This window comes from Panthera uncia, chromosome D2, assembly GCF_023721935.1.
Source record: "Panthera uncia isolate 11264 chromosome D2, Puncia_PCG_1.0, whole genome shotgun sequence".
Taxonomy (NCBI): Eukaryota; Metazoa; Chordata; class Mammalia; order Carnivora; family Felidae; genus Panthera; species Panthera uncia.
Window position 1 is genome coordinate 53,452,195 of NC_064818.1, and position 14,741 is coordinate 53,466,935.

Here is a 14,741-nt window from a genome sequence, read left to right on the forward strand (position 1 = left end):
TTGTTGTAATTTTATTACAATATGGCATTACCTATGATTTAGAGGTGTGAATCCCTAAAGTGAAATGTAATTCCCACTTGTATACTATTTTTTAGGAGAAAATTTCACTGTCTTGAAGTGATCTGCTTCCTGACACAATCACCATTATTTATATATTTAAAAGGAGAAAGAGGTTTGTAATCAAGATGGAATCTTTGTGGCTATCACCTCCATCATCACTTCTACCATGGGTACTGTGGGCGCCATGGAGTTGATTTCTGTCTTCAATCTACCAGCTGTTATGTATTGCATAATTCTGTGCAACTCAGAGATTAAGTGCCCTCAGCTAGTAAATAGCAGATTGAGGTGTTCAGAGGAATCAACAATTTACAGCATTAAATTAACTCTATCCCCAATAACTATCCTTCTCAACTACAAAATATTTTTTTAAACTATGATTCCATTTTCTCTGCTTTGTATTCTTTCTTTCTCTCTCTTTTAACATCTTCTTTCCTTCCTTTCTGTTTTACTTTTTTTTCTGTGCTAACCCAATGTTCAAAATCCAAAAAGTGGGCAAGAAAGTGGGTGGAGGTTGTATGATATGGATGACAAAAAAGGGAAGAGAGAAGTTTGTGGTTGAATGATACCTTATTTACTAAAAAAAAAAAAAAAAAAAAAAAAAAAACCTCACACATATTCCAGTTCTTCCGTATCATATATACAGGTTTGCAATGTTTTCAGATGAACATATATGTATAAGCAAAAATGAAGTTAATAATGCAAATACTGTGGAGGAGAGGGGTGCAATTTCTTAATTTGAAAAACAAAAAAACAACAATTACATCAAAACACAAAACAAACAACTCTATCATATTCCCAGCTATCATCTTTTTTTGCTATTAAAAATAAAAACTCCTGATTCTTTCTTTACTCTGTGATATGTATGCCTGTGTGACTTGCATGCAAATGAAGACCAGAGAGAGGGGGATGATGTTTAATGCAAAATAAAATCCATTTTGTAAACATGTTCTCTATCTGATAAGGGCCTCCCTTTTGGTATTTATAGAAGATTTCTCCTTGTGTATTTTATACAGGCATATGAGTACAAGATATATAAGTACATCTAAGGTGGATTACTGCTCATTTGCATCTTCCAGGAGGCATCGTGCAGACCAATAGACCCAGTGATAAGAAATTTCCTTAAGGACAAGGAGGATTCCTCAGTGTGCTTTTTATTAAAGGATGCAGAAAATCTTGTGTCTGGCTACAGGTTGACATTTTCAAAGCATACTCTAAAACAATAAAAAATGTTTATGATAAACATTAATTTTTTTTTTCAACGAAGACAACTCGATTGCAGTTTCACTTTTAATATTAATATTTTGATGTATACCTCTGCCCCAGATTTTTTTACAGTTTTTGCTATATATATATACATATATATGTATGTATATATATATATATATATACATATATGTGTGTGTATATATATATATATACATATATGTGTGTGTATATATATATGTGTGTGTGTGTGTGTGTGTGTGTGTGTATATATATATATATATATATGAAGGTATATATATGTAAGTTTATAATATGTAAAAAGTGAAATTAATAGGTTGGCTTTCAGAAATGCTCTACAAGAGACAAGGGGAGCCATTCCGGCCTTTGGGAGAAACCCAATCATAATATTAATTGGCCTCTTTGTCCAGCTCAGTTGTGTGATGTTGTGGAAGGATTCCTTTGATGGGAATGAAATCTCCCTTGTTGTAACGACAGTTTTCAGATCAATTATTATATATGTGCACGTTTGGAGTTCAGTATGTCTTCCTGAGGGTCTTGGGCAGCTTCCTTCATTGACGTGGGCTGCAATGGCTGCTAAAACCTGGGAGTCAAAAGCAACGAGGAGGAGACGCCATTTGCAAAGCCGGAAATGATTAAAATCTCAGGGTTGAGACCATTCCCAGTTAGTAAGGGCTTGCCAAGACCACAGTTCCTGCTTCTGGTGTCTACTCTGAAGAGCATAGAGTAGAGGTTTGTCTACCCCAACATGGGCAGTAGGATCTCTGCAGCTGCTGGAGAACACAGTGGGAGGGTGAGTCACTGGCGTGGCAGACATCGGGGAAGCGCGCTAATTTGAGAGGTCAGCGGCAAGTCCAGCTCAATGGCCTAGTCTCGCCAGGCTAAGGCGCGAACCCTGCCGGCCTCCGTCCTCTTCCGCTCGCTTCAGGTACTGCCCGGCGGATCCCTCCGCCGCAGCGTGCGCTACCGGTAGCGCCGCGATCGGCTTTTCGGCAATACCCGGATGGAAGCGTAATGGCCGCCATCGGGGACTCGCAGGCAATGGGGACCACGACAGGTATTCCCTATGAACGGGGCCGCTCAGACTTGTTAGGATGCCGGGACTTCTAGATGGCCAGCCAGGGGGCAAAGTGCGAGTTTGTGGGGGTGTCAGGGTCCCCTGAACCGGCTCAGGGATCCGCCTCTCGTGATAGGAAGCGCCTGCTAAATAGTCCCGGCTATTCAGCGCTTCCGCCTAACTTGCCGCAAAGTTTTTCTAGAGAAGTGGGCTCTTTTACCCGGCGCTCCTGCAGGCTGCTAGAGCTAGCCTTCTGTTTCTTAGCTGGGTTTGCACTACGTTCGGGCTCTTTGAACTCCACACTCTCCCACAGCTTAGGAGCTGGAGCGGGAGCGCGGCGACAGTGTGCCTCCGCGCGCCCGAGGGGAGCCGAACCCCGGAGGAAGGGGCGGATCGGGCGCGGTGTTTGGGACGGAGCGGGGCGCGCGGCGCTCGAAGCACCCACTCGGCGCGTTCCGGGGCTGGTGGAGACAGCATGGGCAGTCCTGCGGCCGCACCCCTCGAGCTGTAGATTCGCAGGCCCACGGCAGCCCGACTCGACGGCGTCCCCATTGTGGGTCCAGTTTGTGGTCATTGGAGGTCTTTTCTTGCAGATACGCACAGCTCTCTGGCGCGCGCTCTCTCCTCCAGAGTTGGCCAAAGGCGCCCTTCCTTGCAGACCCCAACCACACCCAGTGGCAGATGGATTTCTTTGTAACTGGCTTTCTCACTTGTAGGGTCCATTTTGAGTCTATTCTTAACATGGTGTCCTCATTGTCAAGTAGACAGTCTCTTCCTAGATGGATATGGTAATGGAATATATGTAGGGTGAATGTATATGAGGTAAAATGTTGTAACTTAGGAAGAGCAACAAAACAGATGTGGTAGCTTTAAGGTTCAGAATACAAAAGTTTAGGCTCAGTTTTCTTTTTAGGTTTAAATTTGGGGCGTTTAGTGTTTGTGATCTATTTTAGTGAAAACATTCGTTTAGTATGTTTGGATATCAAAAGTCAAAAAAAAAACACCAGAAAAATAAAATAAGTCAATATTTAAGGAATTCGTAAGAATGCTTGAACTTTGTGTGGCTGTAGCAATGGTGAAACAAGACGCCAAACTGTACATCAGGGTAGGAATTTCATTAACTAGAGCGTCTGTGTGTTAGGCCTAGTTTACTGTTTTTTTTTTTTCTTTTTTCTTTTTTATGCAGTAAGGGATCGGATTTGAGTGTACTCTAAAATTAGTATCCTCAGGTTGAACAGATAGAAACCACTTAAATCGATGCAATGGAATACCCTGACCTCTTTTAACTGCAAATCCGTAGAAATGGATTATCTTTCAGCAAAACTATATGTTTCTGATATTCATGAAGAAAGGCATTGCATTGTATTAACATTTTTCAGGCGTTAGCATTTCATGAGTATGGTAAGCGTAGTAGACCCCGTTATTTTTGTTAAAATTCTCATAAATAAGATGATCCCCAGGTTTAGAAAATTGTTAACAAAAGGGAAGGGAGGGATAAAATAAAAGTATCTAACCTATATTGCACATCCAAATTTTTCTTTATTTTTTGCAGTGAAAGTAAGTATAAATACCAATTCAAAACGTTTTAGATATGGTTTTATGGAAGGGTAAAAGGATCAACAACCATGATGAATACCTACTATGTGCATTGATAATGTATGAGCTTTTAAATGGTTGAGATTTTTTTTATCATCACACTTAAAATCCTATCCTATTCTCTGGTAATAGTATGTTGCGGTCCCAAGTTTTTATATCTTGAAGCATTCCAGAGGATATATTTTAGCATAAATACACAATTTGACTTTAAAACATACTTTAAACACGTCATTTAATGTACTTTTATTGTTTACTTTTCTGTTTGGAATTGTTCTTACTGAAGCAATGTTTGCTTTAGATCACTTAATACAACTTTTTTTTTTGATGATAAAAGACTTGAGGGTTTTTTTGCCCAGTTCCTTTGGGTACTCTACTAAAAGTTTTGTGATAAAGCACTATATAAGCAGAAGAAAAGAATTGTAATAAAGTTGAAGTTTTTATTAATTATCTGATCCCAGGTGTGTAGAGGCTATGAATGTTTTCAGTTCTACATGGGGTAATGACTTTACATGGTCAGCAATATACATGGGATACTAGCACAATGAGTATTAAAAGGTAGTATTTTGGTAGTAGGATATCTGGGGTGGAATCAGATCTAGACTGTTCTAAGATTGTGATTTTGGGCAAGATTCATTTTCCTGATCTTGTAATAAATGAATTGGATGGAGTCTGAGCTCCCTTCTAAGCTTTGAGTTTTCTGATTTTTATAAATTTATGATGTTATCATGGAGTAGCAATGATGGGTTATTTGCCTAAGGGCAGAGAGGTTTTTTTGTCCTTTCAAATTTAAACACATAAGTTGAATATGAAGCATAATTGAATCACGAGTATAAAAAACATTTTACTAACAGTTTATGCAGTCAGTTTTAAACTCTTGGTCTTCATTTCCAGATATCGTCTCTTCTTTTGACCACTGTTCCTGATTGTGGCTTTGTCCAAGCATTAAATTGCGTGCCTTTTGTTCCTTGAAGAAGGAGGTATGGTAAAGATTGAAGTATTACAGTATGTAGTCTATTAAGCAGTAAGTTAATATGTTTTGATATGGTACAAAAAAATAAAAGAGTTACGAGTTTTCATAAGTTATAGTTTTATGTTTGGCTTAAATAAAAAATACAGGTTTCCTTTTAATGTTGGCAGAAAAGGTAGTTTTGGTTTCCTAGTTTGTTATTTAACATTTCATTAGAAATCTAAAGATAATTTAAGCTGTATTTTTCTAAACATAAAGACAACATTAAGGGCTTTTGGGTAATGAACGATGGAGACATATATGGTAGGAAGATGTTTTGAAGTTTTATAAATGACCAGAAGAGTGTTTGTGTTTTGTTCTGGTAAGTGTAAAGTAATGCTCCTAAAAAAAAAAAAAACCCGATATTTATATCATGATTAATGGCATCTACATTATGAATCAGGAAAGGTATTTGGGAATCACTGTGGAGTTAGGACTTGTTTCCTGAAGGCAATCATCTGAATATCCTGGTGTGAACAAAAAGAAGGGGGAAAATCTGCCATCGAATCCATGGTATTGTAAATAAAGCTTTGCAAACTCAGTGGAAAATATTGTACCCTTGTACAAAAATACAGTTTATCTACCGTGGAAGCACAGTTTCTCTTGCTGTTTGTTTTGGGTAGGTACTGGGATACCACAGTATTATAATTCCCCTCACCAAATGCAGTAAGTATACCCATAAATATAACTCTAAATTAGAAATAAGATTATGTACGGGACACCCGGCTGGCTTAGTTGGTATAGTGCCCAACTTCAGCTCAGGTCATGATCTCACGGTTCACGAGTTTGAGCCCCATGTCAGGCTCTGTGCTGACAGCTCAGAGCCTGGAGCCTGCTTCAGATCTCTCTCTGCCCTTCCCCCGCTCACTCTCTCTCCCTCTCTCTCTCCCTCTCTCAAAAATAAATAAACATTAAAAAAAAGATTATGTATATAACTACTAAAAAAGTGGAAGAGGATTATACCAACTTAAATTATTACTTTACTAATCATAACCATGTTTTGCCATGAGTTTTACTAGCAGATGGTTTTCTTTTCAGGGTCATTTTTCACAAAGGCAGGAATGTTTTATTTTTTTATTTTTTATTTTTTATTTTTTTTTTTAACGTTTATTTATTTTTGAGACAGAGAGAGACAGAGCATGAACAGGGGAGGGGCAGAGAGAGAGGGAGACACAGAATCTGAAATGGGCTCCAGGCTCTGAGCGGTCAGCACAGAGCCCGATGCGGGGCTCGAACCCACGGACAGTGAGATTATGACCTGAGCCCAAGTCGGACGCTTAACCGACTGAGCCACCCAGGCGCCCCAGGAATGTTTTATTTTATTAGAAGTTAATATCTAACAACTACAGTGAGTACAAAGCAACAAAGCTTAGATACCAGGTTATTATTTATGTTCATTTATATGTGTAATTTCTTCCTACATAACAATTGTTTGACCTCTAACTGAATTAGGTTTGCATGGGTACTGTGTTGTTTTCTGAATAAAGTAAATGCTGAGTGCTAAGAATTTTCTTTACTGTGTTTGATCCAAAATTCTCAGAAGTTACACAATGAAGAGTGAGAACTTGAAATGTAATGAAGTAAACAAGAGGCTGCTGTATGATGACTTACCAAAATGATTTGGATTATTCCATCTTGAAAAATTGTGAGCAGAGTCTGACTAAATTTTAAATTTACTTTTTATTTTTTTAAGTTTACTTCCTAATTTTGAGAGAGCACGTGAGAGAGAGAGAGAGAGAGAGAGAGAAAGAGAGTGAGTGCAAACAGGGAAGGGGGCAGGCAGAGAGGGAGAGAGAGAGAATCCCAAACAGACTCCGCACCTTCGCAAGGAGCCTGATGTGGGACTCGAACCCATGAACCATGAGATCATGACCTGAGCCAAAACCAAGAGTCAGGCATTTCACTGACTGAGCCATCCATGTGTCCCTGACTAAATTTTAAAATCGTGATCGGTATGACTGCATGAAATAGGTATCAGAATATCAGAATTAAGTTGCATGACTTGAAGCTTAGGATAATTAAGTAGGTCTCACATGGGTCTTATTTTAAGAAGTGGTAATAGCCAAAAACAAATATTGGCTTTGTGGAAAGTCTAGTAAGTGCAAAATGTGGTAAAATCATCACCAATTCCTAATTAAAATTGGGTTGTTAGAGGTTATAGCTGGTAGAAAAAAATTAGACATATATATGTTTTTGTTGACCTTGAACAATGTGGGGGTAGGTAGATTTCCAATTCCATGCAGTTGGAAATCTGTGTGTATTCTTGTGACTCCCCTAAAATTTAACTGCTATAAGCCTTCTGTTGATTGGAAGCCTTACTGATAGCATGAACAGTTGAATAACACATACTTTGTATATGTGTTAGAGGCTGTGTTCTTAAAATAAATGAGGATAGGGGCGCCTGGGTGGCGCAGTCGGTTAAGCGTCCGACTTCAGCCAGGTCACGATCTCGCGGTCCGTGAGTTCGAGCCCCGCGTCAGGCTCTGGGCTGATGGCTCGGAGCCTGGAGCCTGTTTCCGATTCTGTGTCTCCCTCTCTCTCTGCCCCTCCCCCGTTCATGCTCTGTCTCTCTCTGTCCCAAAAAAAAAAAAAAACGTTGAAAAAAAAAAATAAATGAGGATAAAGTAAGCTAGGGAACAGAGAGTGTTATTAAGAAAATCATAAGGAAGAGAAATATATATTTGTAGTACTGTATTGAAAAAAATCTGTGCATAAGTGGACCTGTGCAGTTCAAAGCTGTGCTGTTCTAGGGTCAGCTGTATGCTAATTTGCTCAACTCCGTATCTCTTCGTTTGGGGAATCATCTCTTCACCTATCACGTGTGGTTGATAGGCTGCCTGCCAGTCGTATACTCTTATAACCCAAACCTAGTCATCCCTATTTGCAACAGTGATTGCGTATTGATCCAGCAGAGCCAATTAGAATCCTTTGACATTGATGTATGAATGCTAGGAGAAAGATGCTCCCTTTTTTCTGAAGTTATTAATCTGGGTGTTAGTAGGATTCTTATTCATTAATTCAGATGAACTCTTATTAATCTGGGTGTTTGTAGTAGGGTGTTAGTGCATTCTTTCCCACATGTATAAGAACCCCATCTGTAGTAGGAGAAAGTGAAACCATAAATAAATGGGAGATAGGTTGAGGTAGCATGCCAATTTCAGTTCCAGGGACTGTGGTATGAGATATCTATGGTTTTCTTTTGATTCTGTCAGCTACCCTGGTGTCCTTTCCAGTCCCACGAGCCAAAATTTTGTATATAAATTAGTTTGAATTGGATTGCAGCAGAAAATGTTCTGATGAATATTTGGTCCTTATGAATTTAAGATCTATAGCTTCAAGTTGACCACGTCCATCTACAGTTTGCCCTTTTCTTCCACCTTATGAAGAATGCCCATTATTCATTCATCATTCATGTATACATTTAGTCTTTCATTCAACCTACAAACATTTGTTGAGTGTCTACTATGTACAAGTATGTGCAGCTGCCTGGATAGTCAAGGATTATACCTACTTGCTGAGGATGATGGACTTCCTTTAATGTAGCACATTTTTATATACTTAGGTTACACAGGTCAACAAGAGTGTGTTGAGAATAATCAGTGCTGTGCTCAGCATTTTAGTAATATGAAAGAATAAAAGGAATTGTTTGCCTTCAAAGTGCTTACAGTTTAGTTAAGGAATCCAGATTAATGTGTATGAAATGACACAAACAGCAGGTAAATGCATATACATTCATGTAGTCTGGATATTAAATCTGAGTTCTGATAGAAAGGAAATTAGTGAGGGTTAGAAGGTTTCTTGAAGGATGTATGAGTGCAAATAGGTTTTAACTGATGAGTCATTTTGATAGGCACAGAATAATTGAGGAAAGGATGGAGTTGAAAATGACTAAGGACTGATCCAAGATAGGGAGGAGATTGGTTTGACTGTAACGGTTTGTATTTTGGGGAAATGAGAGATAGTGATAATAAGGTTGACTATTTTAGGTAAATCCATGTATGAGGCATTTCGAAAGCCAAACAAATTTTATTTTCTGTTAAGGTGGGGATTGCTTTGAATAAAATGTTTATATTTCTTTGATGCCATTTTTGTGATGCTAAAGTGCAAAATAAGTGTAATCAAGTGATGTAAATTTACTTGTTGTGGAAAACATCTTGTTATATTTTCCGCCTTGGAAATTTTTTATTTTTATTTAAAAAAAATTTTTTTAACATTCATTTTTGAGATAGAAAGAGTGAGCGTGCGTGGGGCAGAGAGAGAGGGAGAGACAGAATCTGAAGCAGGCTCCAGGCTCTGAGCTGTCAGCACAGAGCCCTATGCGAGGCTCAAACCCACAAACTGTGAGATCATGACCTGAGCCAAAGTTGGAAGTTTAACCGACTGAGCAATGCAGGCACCCCTGCCTTGGAAATTTTTTAAAAACAATCATTAATTTGCGGTGTTGTTCTGTTTTATACATATTATACACATATATATAAAATTGGTGTCTTTCTTCTTACCTGCCCCTTTTTGAGAGATCCCATAATAACAGTGGCATAACCATACCCTTCCTCTAGAGAAACAGCCAGTTCAAAACTAATGTTGCAATAGATGTAAAAGCATTCTGAAAGAGATAAGGAATTAATGTTTGATTGCTCACATAACAATTGTTTTGAGCTCCAGATACTAGGAATGACGTATAGGCTAATGTGTCATTCTTTCATTAAATGCTGTTGTTAACTTCACCTTTTTTCAATAACCAGTTAGCTGATATTCAACTCAAGAGAATTAACATTTGGAACATTCCTGTATACCAGGGTTGGCAAACTTTTGCTGTAAATGGCCAGGTAGTATATATTTTAGGCTTTGTTGGCAGTATGATCTCTACACCTATCAGCTGCTGTTGGAACACGATAGCAGCCATAGACCATATGTAAATGAACAAGTGTAGCTATGTTCTAATGAAACTTAATTTACAAAAAGCAGCAGGCCACATTTGGTCCACAGGGTGTTGGTGTGGACCACCTGTCATAGATTTAATGAGACATTTTATGCCACAGCTTCTCATAATCACATCTCCCCACTATCCTCCTTTCTAGTAACTATGGATCAGTTATCTTTATTATTTTCTAAGTTTACCTCTCCTACTTGTTCACTTTTTTTTCCTTCATCATCACTTTTTATCTTTTTGTTATATCATTTTCATAAGCACATAGTTATACTATAATTTCTCCCAGTTTAAAAAAACAAACAAGGGGCGCCTGGGTGGCGCAGTCGGTTAAGCGTCCGACTTCAGCCAGGTCACGATCTCGCGGTCCGTGAGTTCAAGCCCCGCGTCAGGCTCTGGGCTGATGGCTCGGAGCCTGGAGCCTGTTTCCGATTCTGTGTCTCCCTCTCTCTCTGCCCCTCCCCCGTTCATGCTCTGTCTCTCTCTCTCCCAAAAAAAAAAAAAAAAAAAAAAAAAGTTGAAAAAAAATAAAAAATAAAAAAACAAACAAAAAATAACTCCATTTCAGTTCCTTTGTCTCTTGGCCTTTTATAGTAAAACTCCTTAAAAGGGTTGTCTCCCTTTTATAGTAAAACTCCTTAAAAGGGGGCACCTGGGGGGCTCAGCTGGTTGGGCGTCTGACTTGATTTCAGCTCGAGTCATAATCTCACAGTTTGTGAGATTAAACCCATGAATTATTGTTAACATGTCTCTGCTGGTGATGTGGAGCCTGCTGGGGATTCTCCCTCTCTTTCTGCCCCTCCCCTGATTGAGCGCGCTCTCTCTCTGTCAAAATAAATAAACATTAAAAAAAAAAGTTATCTGTACTGCATCTATATCTCCCTTTTTTCCCTCCCATTTTCTCCTAAATCCATGCTAGTCAGCCCTTCTATATAACCCCACTGAAACCATTCTATCAGTGTCACCAATGGTCTTGACATTAAGTCCAGTGGTCAATTCTCAGTCCTCATCTTACTTGAGAGAGTTGATCAATACCTGATCCTGGAAACACATTGTTCACTTTGCTTTCAGGACACCACTCTCTTTACTTACCTCATTGGTCATTCCTTTCATCCTTACCAGCTGGTTCTTTCTCCTCTTTTTCCTCTAAATGTTGTAGCATCTTGAGGCTCAGGCCTTGGACTTCTCTCTTTGTGTACTTACCCCTTGGTGATTTCATTCAATTCTATATACATAAATATATACACGCACCAGTGATTCCCAAAATTTTATCTTACATCCAGACCTCCATATTCTGTATTCAGCTACACATCCACATTTCCGCTTGGCTGTCAGCTAGATACCTGAAATTCCACTAAAACTGAACTCTTGATATATATTCTATACTTATTGTTCCCACTCTGTCTTTTCTGTATTAATAAATAGCAATTCATTTCTTCATTTGCTGAAGTTGGAACTTTTGGAGTTATCCTTGACATGTCTCTTTCTCACAGACCAAACGGAGTCTGTCAGCATATCCTTTGGCTCTATCTTCACAGCATATCCACGGCCTAACCGTATCACATTCTCTCCACCAAGCCACCATCATCTCTGACCTGGATGTTGTAGTGTAATTATCTCCAAAGTGGTCTTCTTGCTTTCACTCTTACTTCCTTCCCAAATACTTTGTTCCTAACATTGTAGCCAAAGTGATCTCTAAAAAATAATTCAGCTTATGTTACTTCTTTACCCCAAATGTTCCAGTAGCTTCTCATCTTGTTTATAGTAAAACCAAAGTCCTTGTAGTATCCCTCAGGCCTTGTGTCAGTTCCCTCATCACTTCTTTGACCTCATCTACTGCTTTCTTCCCTGTGCTGTTTTCTTGTTCTAGGCCTACCGACCTTGCTATTCTCTGAACATGCTAGGGACGCTCCATACTCAGGGTGTTAGCACTCATTATTTCTTTTCTTGGAATGCTTTCTGCCTCAACGTTTTAAGATCTTGGCTTAAATAAGACTTTTTCAAATGAGGGCTACCTGACTTCATATTTAAAATTGCAACTCTGATTCTGCCTCTTTTTCACCATAGGTATTTATCACCTTTGAATATGTTACACATGTCATATGTAATAGGAATTTACTTATCTTGTTTATTATCTAAATAGCTAGTAGAGTGTTATGTCCATGAGGGGACGGGTTTTTGTCTGTTTTATTCATTGCTGTATTCTCAATAATTAGAACAAAGACTGGCACAGATTTGGTGCTAGCTACATGCCCAACACTATGCCAGATGCTGGTGGTATAGCAAAAAACATGACAGATGTGTTCCTTATACTTATGCAGTTTTTATTTCAGTGGTAACGACAGATAGAAAATAAATTGTCAAATATATAAAATATTGCCAGAGGAAAAAAAAGTGTTATAAAAAAGAAATACAAGGAGCTTAAATAGAGAATAATATTTTTCTGGTTGAGAAGCAACGCTTTATATGTTGGGGAGACCCTTCTGAGGTGATGACATCTGAGCTGAGACCTAAAAGATGAGAAAGATCTAGCCATTTGAAAACTAGGAGGAAGACCAATTCAATTCAAGCAGGGAACAGCGGGTGCAAAGGTCTGAGATAGGAAAGGAGTATTTGAGGAACTGAGAGGCTATCTGTGGTAGCTTGCTGGAGTGCATTTACAGATGAGGAGATTGGTATGAGGTGAAGTTTAGGAGAGAGGTCCAGGACCAGATGTCACTGCTCCTTGTAAGTCTTGGCAGAGATTAAATTTTGTTTTAAGTCCTTTGGGAAGCCACTGTAGATTTTAAAGCAGGGAGCGTTGTGATCTATTTTATATTAAGATCGCGTTTGCTCCTGTGTGGAGAATGGATTCACAGGAAGGTGGTGGGCAAGAGAGAAGCATGAATGCCAGTTAGGTTATTTTAATCCAAGTTATAGATGGCAGTGGACTGAGAAGATGGTGGTGGAGGTGGAGAGAATTCAAGATGTATTTTGGAGATAGAATTGACAGGACTTGCTTATGGATTAGTGTGGGAGTAAGAGAAAGAAGGCGCAGAATGATTCCTTCATTTCTGGGATGAGTAACTGGATGGATTGCGGTGCCATGTTACTATGGTGGGGCAGCCTGGGAAGTGGAGTTTGTTTCTGTCCTTGAGGCAGGTGCTTTATAGAGCCAGAGAAAAATGAAATAGTTTATATTGTTTTGAGAAGCAGGGGGGAAATGGATTACATGTTGATACATGTTCTCCCAATCGAATGGCCATAAATCTTGATTCCCACCCCCCACCATGTGTTCCAAAATCTTAAGTAAAATCTGCCTGCTCTAAGTTACTGCCACAACAAAATGACAAAGAAGAAAGGCATGAGAGATGAAATAACCTTTCTCCTTCCCATACTAAATTTGGTGGTCTTTATTTCACTTTGGATAGATTACTTTGATTTTTCTCCCAATTCCTACATATTGAAAATGGGATTTCTGACTATGTGAGAGAGAACGTGCACGTGCGCGTGAGCTTGTGTGTGTGTTTTAAATCAAATTCCATTGCAGCAAAAAAAGTTTACGTGATCTGTAACGTTTGCTATTTGCTATAAAGTCATTTAATCTGAAATCACAGGAAGTCAGATATTTGGGTTGCAAATAAAAGAATGAGTCGGGAGTGTGTTAGGACCCTGTGTACCAATCATCCTTGACTTTCGTGAGGCATAAGTGAAAAATATAAAATAGAACTTCTCTTTAAGGGAGGTAAAACTTAAAAAATGAAATGATGTAACTATAAAGCAGTGTAGTGAAGTGGTGAACAATGGCTGTACTTTAAATGGATATGCAGAGAAGGGAGAGATTAGTGTGTATTGCAGAAGGTTTCGTGTGCCTATAGGAGGTAGAATTAGACAGGAAGTTTGACTGGTATGGAATGAAGATAGAAGGGGATGACAAGCCTCATGAGAGGAAGCAGGATGAACAAAGATAAATAAAAGTGTATGTGTAGGTAGTGGATAGCATCTTAGATATTGGGCACTGTACCTTATGGATAATGAGCAGTCATCATCTCAGTAATAAGAAATAAGATTAAGGGGTGTTTGGTGGCTCAGTCGGTTAAGTGTCCACTCTTGATTTCAGCTCAGGTCATAAACTCGAGGTTTGTGGAATCGAGCCCGGTGTAGGACTCTGTGCGGACAGTACAGAGCCTGCTTGGGATTCTTTCTCCCCCCACTCTCTGCCCCTCCCCTGCTCATGCTCTCTGTCTGCTCATGCTCTCTGTTTCTCTCTCCCAAAATAAATAAATAAGCTTTAAAAAAAAAAAAAGATGAACCTGAACTGCTTCTGTATTTTAATTTTTCCATTTTGTACTCCTTCATAATTGTATCAGTGTCACTAGCCTACCTGAGTGGTACATGGCTCACATGTATTCTCGCATTTTGAACATTTCTGAATCTGTACTTCCTTACATCTGCATATTTAACTCTTTATTTTTCTTTTCTGTTTAAGTTGTTTATTAGGCCACAAAGATTTGGAGGGAGCTGGCTTTTATTATGTGTGTATATGTATACAATATGTATGTGTATATATACATATATATACAAAATAGATACACATACACACATATATATGTATTATATATGTGTGTGTGTATGTGTGTGTGTGTGTGTGTGTATATATATATATATTCTACAAAATTTATTCTTTCACTTGTTTAAAATATGATAGGTATTAGGGGCGCCTGGGTGGCTCAGTCGGTTAAGCGTCCGACTTCGGCTCAGGTCATGATCTCGCGGTCCGTGAGTTCAAGCCCCGCGTCAGGCTCTGTGCTGACCACTCAGAGCCTGGAGCCTGTTTCAGATTCTGTGTCTCCCTCTCTCTCTGACCCTCCCCCCGTTCATGCTCTGTCTCT

At 39.0% G+C, this 14,741-nt stretch overlaps 1 protein-coding gene across 6 annotated transcripts in view; it reads left to right on the plus strand.

The window, feature by feature from the left end:
• Positions 1–1,994: 1,994 nt before the first annotated feature.
• ZNF518A (zinc finger protein 518A) overlaps positions 1,995–14,741 on the plus strand; it is a 43,568-nt gene continuing 30,821 nt past the window's right edge. For 2 of the 6 annotated variants that reach the window (XR_007460947.1, XR_007460948.1), the window contains exon 1: positions 2,387–4,914. The gene's annotated coding sequence lies outside the window, so the exon portion shown is untranslated. Of the gene's footprint in view, positions 2,078–2,239; positions 2,342–2,383; positions 4,915–14,741 lie in introns of those variants that run through there. The other 4 variants (XM_049646450.1, XM_049646448.1, XM_049646449.1 and 1 more) reach the window with 4 other exon arrangements.